This window comes from Papaver somniferum, unplaced genomic scaffold (genome assembly GCF_003573695.1).
Source record: "Papaver somniferum cultivar HN1 unplaced genomic scaffold, ASM357369v1 unplaced-scaffold_32, whole genome shotgun sequence".
Classification (NCBI taxonomy): domain Eukaryota; kingdom Viridiplantae; phylum Streptophyta; class Magnoliopsida; order Ranunculales; family Papaveraceae; genus Papaver; species Papaver somniferum.
Window position 1 is genome coordinate 1,358,450 of NW_020643262.1, and position 10,412 is coordinate 1,368,861.

Here is a 10,412-nt window from a genome sequence, read left to right on the forward strand (position 1 = left end):
TGACCAGTGACATTATTAAACATAATCCATATAATATATGAACTACATTTTGTATCCGTGCTACGCATCGAACGGACCCACACCATCTACCATCATTTTTGACTTTTAACATATTTTTGGTTTGGTGCGATAGTGGCTTCGCCTCACCCCGTCCTTCATTTTTATTTGATGATCCAAAGCAACCCCTCCCAATCACTTTGGATTTTTGATTTGGTGTGGCTCGGCTTTACCTCGCCCTATCCCGATGCATACTTGACTCGGCTTCGCCTCGTCCCAAAGGAAAAATATCATTTCGAGATTGAACACGACCAAAAGAGAAGAAAAAAGAGAAACATAAGTTTGCATTCAATCAATAACAGTAAAAAGCTTACAGTGGTTAAAAAAATAATCAAAGGTACAATATTACAAAGTTTTATGCAAATTATAGAATTTCCATTTTTGGTACCATTACACTAAAATGCATGCTTATCATTGAAAACTTAAGAGCATTGTTTTCTTCATCAACTGAGTGAATACCTCCATAGAAAAACTAAGAACAAACTCAGGCTTGTGAGTAAATCACTTTATTTCCACTTAGTGCTGGGCATCTTGTCGAACAAACTCAGGCTTGTCGGACACATTCTTTAGTATCATTTGTGTTCCCTTGACGTCTTTGATAGATGCAGTTATGGTAATATTTTACCGCACCTAAATACATATCCACGTCTTCAAACACAAACAAAATGGTTAAGAGAGGAGAGCAATAATAACTCAGATTTAAAAAAATACAGAAATTCCTAAAAATTGAAATTTAAAAGGAAAATCACTTGAACCTAACAGTCAACTTCAAGCTATAATGGGAGCAAGATAGTAAAAGCCAATTTCGTTCAGAAAAAAGGATAGTAAAAGCCACAATGTATATAAGATTACATTTCTTAGGATATGACACATATTAAAATTAGTAGTATGGTGACACTTCAGTTAATTCATTAATCTTTTCAAAAGAGTTCAGCTGCTGCTGCTCACATCTCATCTTTTTGTCCTCTGATGGTGAAGATAAAGATCCGTTTGGTTTAGTTAGTAATATTAGGAGACTGTTAAGTTCATTTTAGTCACTTAGGATATAACTGACTTCCCAACCGTCAAAGACGGTCTTGTGACCCAAACTCTAACTAAAATTTTGTGGTGACCCAAATGCAACTCTGGTCACTTTTATGTGACCCAAAGTCAAAATATCCCAATGAAACATGAATAAAAACTCTTGATGCTTGACTGAAACATAGAATGAACCCGTCATTTTTAACGGGTTCAAGAGTTCAGTAAGCGAAATCTGATATGAAGAATGTAAACAAAAAACAAAAAAAGTAGTGCCCATCCATGTTGCACAATTCATAATCCTAGTTCCAAAATTAAGAGCCACTTCCTAAAACAGCACCACTGCCATGATATAAAAGTTTCCAATGTCAGAGAGAGGGAGTACTTGGAACAGAGAAGCTAATATCGGTGAAGGGCTTCATCTAGTAACAAATTTCGAAGAGGGGATAGAACTGAGATATAATGAGATTTCATTCACAAAACAATATAGGAAAAACAATGTTCCGAAATCCAAATACCGCTTCTACAGAGGTGGGCCCAGTAAACTTTCAAGTGTTAATAAGTATTGTTCACCTTGGATTGACCCGGCTTGCGTACTTCGCTGGGCAAGTGTCTATGCCTGCAAACACACAAAAATATAAACGTTCATCAGAGAGTCCATCAAATTATGCTTGCACATGAGATTTAGGTTAAGTTTGGTTGGGTTAGGCCATTGTATATGAATCTTGGTAAGGTCCTAGATCACCAAACTGCCAACATCAAGTTTCAGTCTTAGATGAGTTTGGCAGAGAGTCCTCTTAGGGAGGAGATTTGGACTAACTTCCATAGGAAGACTAATTTGAGGAACCATACAATACAAAACAATGCATGTTACACAACGAATGGTGGATACTGTAAGTGACGAAATGTTATCCTATAACTCAGAGACTGCAAATTCTTAAAAACATGCATGCTTTTAGAAAGTTCTGTTCTTACTTCACAATTTATTCATTATAATACGGAAGGAAACGAAGTCATGAGCACAATTCAAGGTGAGAGAAACAGTACCATACCATTTTTATGCACAAAGAATGAAAAAAGAACAAAAATTTGGAAGACCACTTAAGATATAGAACATTTTTTTGGACATTAGTCAACAATTTAAAAAGAACAAATTAGAGTTCATGAAATCTTACCAAAGTAAAATCTAAAGCATTTACATGCAGTAGCGCCAACAGCATATAGAATCCATGGTAAAATAGAGTTACTTATCTCAACAAAACTAAACTGAAGGTCAAAATTCTTAATTTGGTATGGCGAGGAGACCAAACACCAAAAACTAATATTTAGAGGTACTCCTAGATTCTTAACCAAATATAGTCAGTAATCGCAGTAAAACTGCTTAATTAATAGTCAAGTGCAGTATACTAAACATATGTAGATAACGGATCCACAACTAAGCTTCTTAATGCTCATGTAAGCATATAAAAAGTCCCTAAAGATTTGGAAGATAGTTAAGCAATAAACAACGAACTATACCACCTTCATATTCATACGAATTTTTCATTTCTCCAAACTCTGATTTTGTTTTGTATTCTTGGTTTTTGATACTGGTAACACAGAATACTTCCTCTGGGTAAACACAGTTAAGCCGATGTATATCTTACAATTTTCATCAGAAAAAATAAGTATACCTTACAAAGGGTTCCCTGTTAATTCAAAATTAGGAGAATACTCGCAACTTTCTCCCATATTAAAGAAATCAATTTATTATCACAATTCAAAAACGGTTACATCTAATTTAACCCTGACGCAATGTTTGCAAGTTGTATTTATGTAACCCAACTTACCACTTTGATTTTGAGCTTGATGCTATAGATGAACATGGTTGTACCTTAAATTTTCCTTGATTTGCTAATACATGAACATTTCTTTTCTGGCCGAGAAATCTGTCAATCATGGGTTCTGCAAAAAAAAGCCAAAAAACATTAAATCTGTCAGGCATAAGCTCAGTTTCACATAATGTAGTTTTCGATGCCATGACATATAGTGGTGTACATACTTTTTTAAGAAATGGCGAAATTCTGTTGGATGTAGGTATCTTTGTTAAGGATGGAATACAAATTTCTTTCGTTCTTTTGTTACCCACATAATACACATACAACTGATGTTGACGTATACAAAGAAAATTTGAAAAATTCTATTTCAAAAATTGCTAGCAATTTCATCAAAACATTTAATGATGTTTATTAGCAAAAAAAAGTAAATTTCATCAAAACAGATTACAGAGAAAACAGATGCTAACAATGGTTATGGTTTGGCTCAATTCTGTGATATTGTTTCTGAGAGAGTGAAGTTTGATTGAGAAAAGCTTCAATAATACCTTTATCAGGCAATCTCCCTGAAAAGTTTGATTGAAACTTTAGAGTAAAGTTTCATGACGGGCAATATCTTCCTGAAACAGAAGAACCGATTGAACAAAATTTCAAAGAAAGAAAGTTATTGATTTTGAAAAAACAAACGGGAAAAATTGATTAAGTTTCTTGGACAGCCAAAACTGTAGCCATAATTCAGTTACATCTCATGGATTTACCAATATGGTTCCACTGATTTGAATCGAACCCAGAAATCCCCAATTACAGCACACAACATCGAACCCAAAACAGCCCCAGATTTAATTATTAGTAACTTTTATCTTGGAAACTCAATTCCTTCACCATCACTGGTTCTCATAAAACCCTAATTCACTGATTCTTCCATGTGAGTAGAGAATCAGTGACTAAATCTCCTCCCTTACTCTCAACACACAATACCCATCTCGAATCTCCATCTGCATATTCTCAATCGAACCCCTCTTCCAAATATACAACTTATTCAATTCTAGCAGAATCCCTAATTTCTTCTGATTTCTTCTTTTTTCAGAGCTCAATTAGCTTCCAGATTCATTACCCTCTTCTTAGATTTATCTGGATCTCAAATATTTACATGAATCATTCACAAAAAGAAATCTATTCATTAGATTTGAGTTTGACAGGGAGAAAGACATGAAGAACAGAAGAAAGAGGAGCAGCAGAAGAAGACGAAGAAGAAAGAGAATAAAACCAACTTCGATACTGTATTGGTGTCCCCGTTAACTTTACGTCTAGTTTTTGATGTAGGTACTGTCCACACTAACAGCGTCAATTAACGTACAGTTAAGAGTTGGTGTAAACGAAGTGTAATGAAAAATTTAGGCACAAAAACTGACAGAAGTGTTATATACCCACGTCTTCTCTAATGGTGTTATAAACAGCCGGTTAAATAAACCTCGCGTTTTTAGGGGCCACTCGAAAGGATTTGGGGGCCAACAGTAAAACAAAAAAGGTCACCCAAAGGGAAAATGTACCCAGCCCTTATCTCGCGTAATTCGTAATGGAAATTACCCTTATATATTCGGAGGATATGATAACATTGTTATCCTCCGATTGCAATCGGAAGCCAAAATATTTCCCAGACTTCCGATTGTAGTCGGTGCAGTATTAGAATGATTTGTGTTTCATTTTTTCCATTTCTTTTTCATTTTTGAGTTGTTAGAGTTATAGAGAAGATGGTGAAGGAAAAAAAGAGAAAACCCATTTATCACTACAAAAATGGATGGATATGAAGAAGAAGGTGAGAATCACGAAGAACAAAATGTTGAGGGTTCACGACCGTTTAGAGAAGACGATTTGGGGTATATGTTGAATGATCCAAACTTTTGTGGAGAGGAAAACATAGACGACCCTTTCATGGAAGAAAATGGAGAATCGCCCGATATTGAAGCTAACGATGCATGTAAAACACAGGTATTGTGTTAAGAAACTCAAATACTCGATTTGCATGCGTTTGTGTGCTTTTGTAAACAAGAAAAACCGATTATTGCATGCATTGAATGCCATGAACTACCCAGATTCGGTAGATAATTTGTAGAATAAACCTACGAATATAACACACTGAGTACCAAATATGTATATTCGGTAGTTCCAAGATACTAGTTTACTGCCGAAGATGAGAAAAAACCCCAAACTGGTTTTCCAAAAATATCTACATTCGGTAGTTATGTAGAGTTATTTACCCCCGAATGGCCCCAAAAACGAATTCCTCAGAAAATTTCAAAACTCAGTATTCTTATCCTTTACAATCGGTAATAGTTTAACATTCTTTGACTGCCGAATATAACAGTGGCCTCGAAATAAAATTTCCGAAAACTTGAAAATCGGATGTTTATCGATTAAAGTTATCTTCCGGTTATTTATATTCGGCTGGTTTACTATATTTTAGCTTCCGATTATATCATTTTTTGCACTCAGTAAACTGTGTACATTCATTTGCATAAATCGGGTGTTTTGGGTAACCGATAGGATTCCGAATATAGAGTATTCGGAAGTTTGACTTATTTAATAACCTCCGATTATTGTATAATAATTTGTTGCTTTCATATGCAGGCCGTTGAAGAGTTTGTTGATGACTTCTATTTGAGGCCCGACACTTCCCTATACTATGCAAACGATTTGGTATACTCATTACTACTTTTTTCTTTTTTTCAAAATTTATATGTTAAATGGTTATGCTTATTAGATTTGTTTTGTTTTATGCACGTTTAGACATTTGGAAGTAAGAAGGAGGCAAAGGAATGGCTTATGAACAAGGCAAAAGATAACATGTGCGTGGTAGTTCAAAATAATCATGTTAGTGACACTCGATTTGAAATGATTTGTGAGCGAGGTGGGACGCGAAAGAGTCACGAGGGAAAGAATAGTAAGTACATACGGAAGACGAATAGGAAATACCGAAGCAATACCAAGAAGATAGGATGCCCATTTAAGATTGTCTTCTATAAGCCCGATGGTATTAAAGGTAAAGAGTATAAAATGTATAAAGTTGATAACGGTTGTCACAACCATGATGATCCGTTGGATTTAATTGGACATGTAATGGTTGCCAAGTTAAAACCACATCAAATGCAGACGGTGAGGTCTATGCGGATCCAAAAAGCGAGTGCGATCTTAAGTAAAATAAAGGCGGACGATCCCGACAACTTGTCTTCTTTGTCTACAATTAAGTCGGCCCTAGCTACGATCAAAAGGACTGATTGGGATGGTAGAACGGTCATGCAACAATCGGAGTGGTTAGCGGAGTTACACGGCTACACCTTGAGAAGGGAAGAAAAGGATGGTATAGTGGTTCGTATTTTCTTGGCACATCCCGAAATGATCCAATTGGCTCAATGCTTTCATCAAATTTTGTTGATAGATGCTACTTATAAGACAAACAAGTATAACATGCCGTTGTTGAACATTGCTTGCCATACTTCGGACAAAAACACGTTTACGATTGCATGGGGTTTAATGGATCATGAGAACAATGTGAGTTTCATTTGGATGTTGGAGACGTTGAGGTCCATTTATAACGGTGATAATTTTCCAAGGGTTATTGTAACGGATAACGATCAAGCCTTAATGCATGCAATAGCGGTAGTGTTTCCGGAAGCCCAAAACTTGCAATGTACGTGGCACATTCAATGCAATCTCAAAACCAATTGCCATCATCATTTCCAAGCTAAAAGACCAAGGAAGGGTACCAAGAGGTCAAAGGAAGAGGATGAGCGCATTAGTAAATTAACCGTGGAAGAACGTAAGGAAGAGGATAGGCTATTTGAAGAAAAGTGGAAGGAGGATGGAATAATTTGGAAAATGTTCATGAAAGCATGGGACAAAATTGTTTGGTCGATGACCGAGGAAATTTACGAATGTAACTTGAAGAAATTTGAGGATGAATACGGCACGGACTACCCAAAACCGGTTGAGTATTGTAAAAAACAATGGTTAACGATTAAGGAGAGGTTGTGTTTGCATGGACATATGAATATCGTAACTTCAAGAACGAGGCGACAAGCATTGCGGAGGGGTATCATGGTCGACTAAAGAAAATACTAATTGGTAGTCAAAATGGAGTTGTGTCGATCCAAGAAGCAATCCATGAATTCACAATCGTGATCTCGTAAAGATTAGGAAATGTATGCAATTTAGTGTACACCAATTCCCGATGGAACATATAAGGAAAAATTGCTTCTAAGGGGAGTTGTTCATAAGTTTCAAGATGCGCAATAAATCGCATGATGAAACAATTGAAAGTTATATAAAAACTTATGATGACGAGATAACGGTTTGTTTTGCAAGGATATGATAGGTATTGGACTCCCATGTGTCATAAGTTGGGTAGGTATGTTGAAGTGATTTACATCGATGATATTCACCATTTTGGAAGCAATTAAATTTTACTACGAACACCCCGGTAGTTGATGGTCCGTCTTTCTTCGAGTCGGAATTGGTGCACGAATAGCCGAGCGTACGCTACATCAAACGACACCAAAAAGCAAATATTGATGCATAATTGGAGGAAGCCCTTCACCCTTGTTTAAGGGAGGTTGATGAACCTATTAAGCAAAAGAACACGGTAGGCCGAACACCGAAGTGTCGAGGACCATCAAAGAAAAGAGTTGAAAGAGTATTTGTCTAATAAAAGAATATTGTCTAGGCACGAGCGTTCGGAAGCCGAATTTGAAGATGAGCCGGAACCTAAGAAAAGAGGTCGTCCAAGAAATGATCAAAGTGGACCAACCACCGACAAGTAAGTCAACCCAACGTTGTTGAAGAAGTGTTGATCAAGAACGCCTCGCAACAAACCAACCAATGGAAATTATTACTATAAAAGAGGACAAAGGTACTCTCGTTGCCCTAGAGATCTTAATGGAAGACCAAATCGATCCACATATACATATACAAGAGTATTTGGAACAACTCCCTCCATTATCATTCCATTTGTTTGTCGACCGACGAGGTTTATGGGGATGGAAATTGTGGGTTTCACGTTGCTACGGAACAAATTGGTTACTTAGAGAGGCGGATATCGAAGATGTCACCCAATGCCAATATTTAAGAAATAAGATGGCGGTACAACTAGTGAAGGACAAGGGTTTTTATATGAGATGATGAGGCGAGGAGATAGATACGACAAAGAACAGAGTTCAAAGACTTAGTTGCGCGTTGAAGTGTCGAAAGGGATTGAGACAATCGGATCCAAGTATGGATGACAATGCCTAAATTTGGATATCTCCTAGCGGACGTTTTGAATTGCGTGGTACATTCTTTGTTCCTCCTATGTATGGACTTAGCATGACGTTTGCACCCACAAGAACGTCTTGCGACGGTCGGTTAAAGGTAGAAGAATCGTAATGGCATTTGTGAATGAAATGCATTTTATCGGTTTAAGAGTAAAGAAGATTGTCCGTTACCTCCGTTGAGTAAGTGGCACGATTACTTCCCGATGAACCATTGCAAGGATTGGTGAAACAATATGAGTCCAACATGGTTGATTGGGATCGTGTTATGGACAACAACTTCCCGCTGAGTTACTCGAATTGATCCCCTCGGATGATGACGATGTTGATCGTTTTTTCGAGGAATCGGCTGAGTTACTATAATTTTTTTGAACTATGTAATCGGACAACAGTATTATAACACTTCAATACGATTAATCATATTCGGGAATTCCATATTTTATCAAACCGCCGATTAATATTAAAAATTTGAATTTACAGCACTCAAACATCACATGTTATTCTTTTTTCCCAGTCCGAGATGCAACAATCAACGCGGCTTCGAAATGTAGAAACGACTCTCCTCTCCACTTGGAATAAGCATCTTGTGCCGCAAACCTGTCGTCTCTGTGCCTAGCAAGAATACGGTTGTACTCGGTGCACAATTTTATAACATGGTGCACCCTTGAAGAAACATGCGATGGTTCATAATTGTGGCGTGGATTCTTGTACTTACCAACAAAAGGACCCAATGAAACGTTAATCCAAAATATACGATCGTCCTGCTGTTCTTTGGGTAGATCTTTCACAATTTAATAATTTTTTATCCATTCGGTCTCTTCCTCAACTTGTTTTATCTTTCTCTATGATGGAATTGTTCTTGACCTGCTTCTTAGCCTTGATTTCCTCTTCCTCCTCCTCCGTTGCCACTAACGATGGTTTAATTTTTTTGGGTTGTTTGTTCCTTTTTTGTATTTCTTCTTCCATTGTTGCAATTGATGTAGTTGTTCGCTTGCATCTTCGAAGTATGTTGTCGATTGATGATGGACTTGCCATTGAAAAGGTTTTTCATTCCGATTTTTTACTCAATAATAACTGAGAGGGGTTACCCTCCTTATATAGATTAAAGTTCCAACGGATCTAATTTTTGAAAATATGGCCGTTGAGGTTTCGTATCGTTGGTGCACTACAATCGGTTGTTAACGATACACGTATTACCCCCGAATAAGACATTCGGCGGCAAACTTAAATTCTTATCTACCGATTAAGTTGGAAGTTACCAAAACTTAATCGGAAGTTAAATTAGTTACCAAAACTTCCGAATATGGGCTGTCTAACCTTCAATATTGGCCCTTGGAACCACCTGGAGCCATGGCGTGGTTTGTTTTGAACTTGTAATATTCGAAGGATAATTTTTTTGTAAAGTTCTGAATGTACGATGGCCCAAAAATCAGAATTTGGGAAAAACTTATACTTTTCAAATTTTGTCTTTGAATTAATCGGAAGTTAAATTAGTTACCAAAACTTCCGAATATGGGTTGTCTAACCTTCAATATTGGCCCTTGGAACCACCTGGAGCCATGGCGTGGTTTGTTTTGAACTTGTAATATTCGGAGGATAGGTTTTTTGTAAAGTTCCGAATGTATGATGGCCCAAAAATCAGAATTTGGAAAAACTTATACTTTTCAAATTTGTCTTTGAAATAATCGGAAGTTAAATTAGTTACCAAAACTTCCGAATATGGGATGTCTAACCTTCAATATTGGCCCTTGGAACCACCTGGAGCCATGGCGTGGTTTGTTTTGAACTTGTAATATTCGGAGGATAGGTTTTTTGTAAAGTTCCGAATGTACGATGGCCCAAAAATCAGAATTTGGAAAAACTTATACTTTTCAAATTTTGTCTTTGAACTAATCGGAAGTTAAATTAGTTACCAAAACTTCCGAATATGGGCTGTCTAACCTTCAATATTGGCCCTTGGAACCACCTGGAGCCATGGCGTGGTTTGTTTTGAACTTGTAATATTCGAAGGATAATTTTTTTGTAAAGTTCTGAATGTACGATGGCCCAAAAATCAGAATTTGGGAAAAACTTATACTTTTCAAATTTTGTCTTTGAATTAATCGGAAGTTAAATTAGTTACCAAAACTTCCGAATATGGGTTGTCTAACCTTCAATATTGGCCCTTGGAACCACCTGGAGCCATGGCGTGGTTTGTTTTGAACTTGTAATATTCGGAGGA

At 36.8% G+C, this 10,412-nt stretch overlaps 1 long non-coding RNA gene across 3 annotated transcripts; it reads right to left on the bottom strand.

Moving 5' to 3' along the window:
* Nucleotides 1–322: 322 nt before the first annotated feature.
* LOC113341926 lies at nucleotides 323–4,288 on the bottom strand. Of its 3 annotated transcripts, none has more exons than XR_003356230.1 (3): nucleotides 3,437–4,288; nucleotides 1,648–3,018; nucleotides 323–705 (listed from the first exon to the last, which is right to left on the bottom strand). It is a non-coding gene; the product is annotated as an uncharacterized LOC113341926 (long non-coding RNA). The 3 variants fall into 3 exon arrangements; XR_003356229.1 differs by having other exon boundaries at nucleotides 323–1,693; nucleotides 2,904–3,018; nucleotides 3,437–4,279; XR_003356227.1 differs by having other exon boundaries at nucleotides 323–3,018; nucleotides 3,437–4,278.
* Between the last annotated feature and the right edge of the window lie 6,124 nt (nucleotides 4,289–10,412).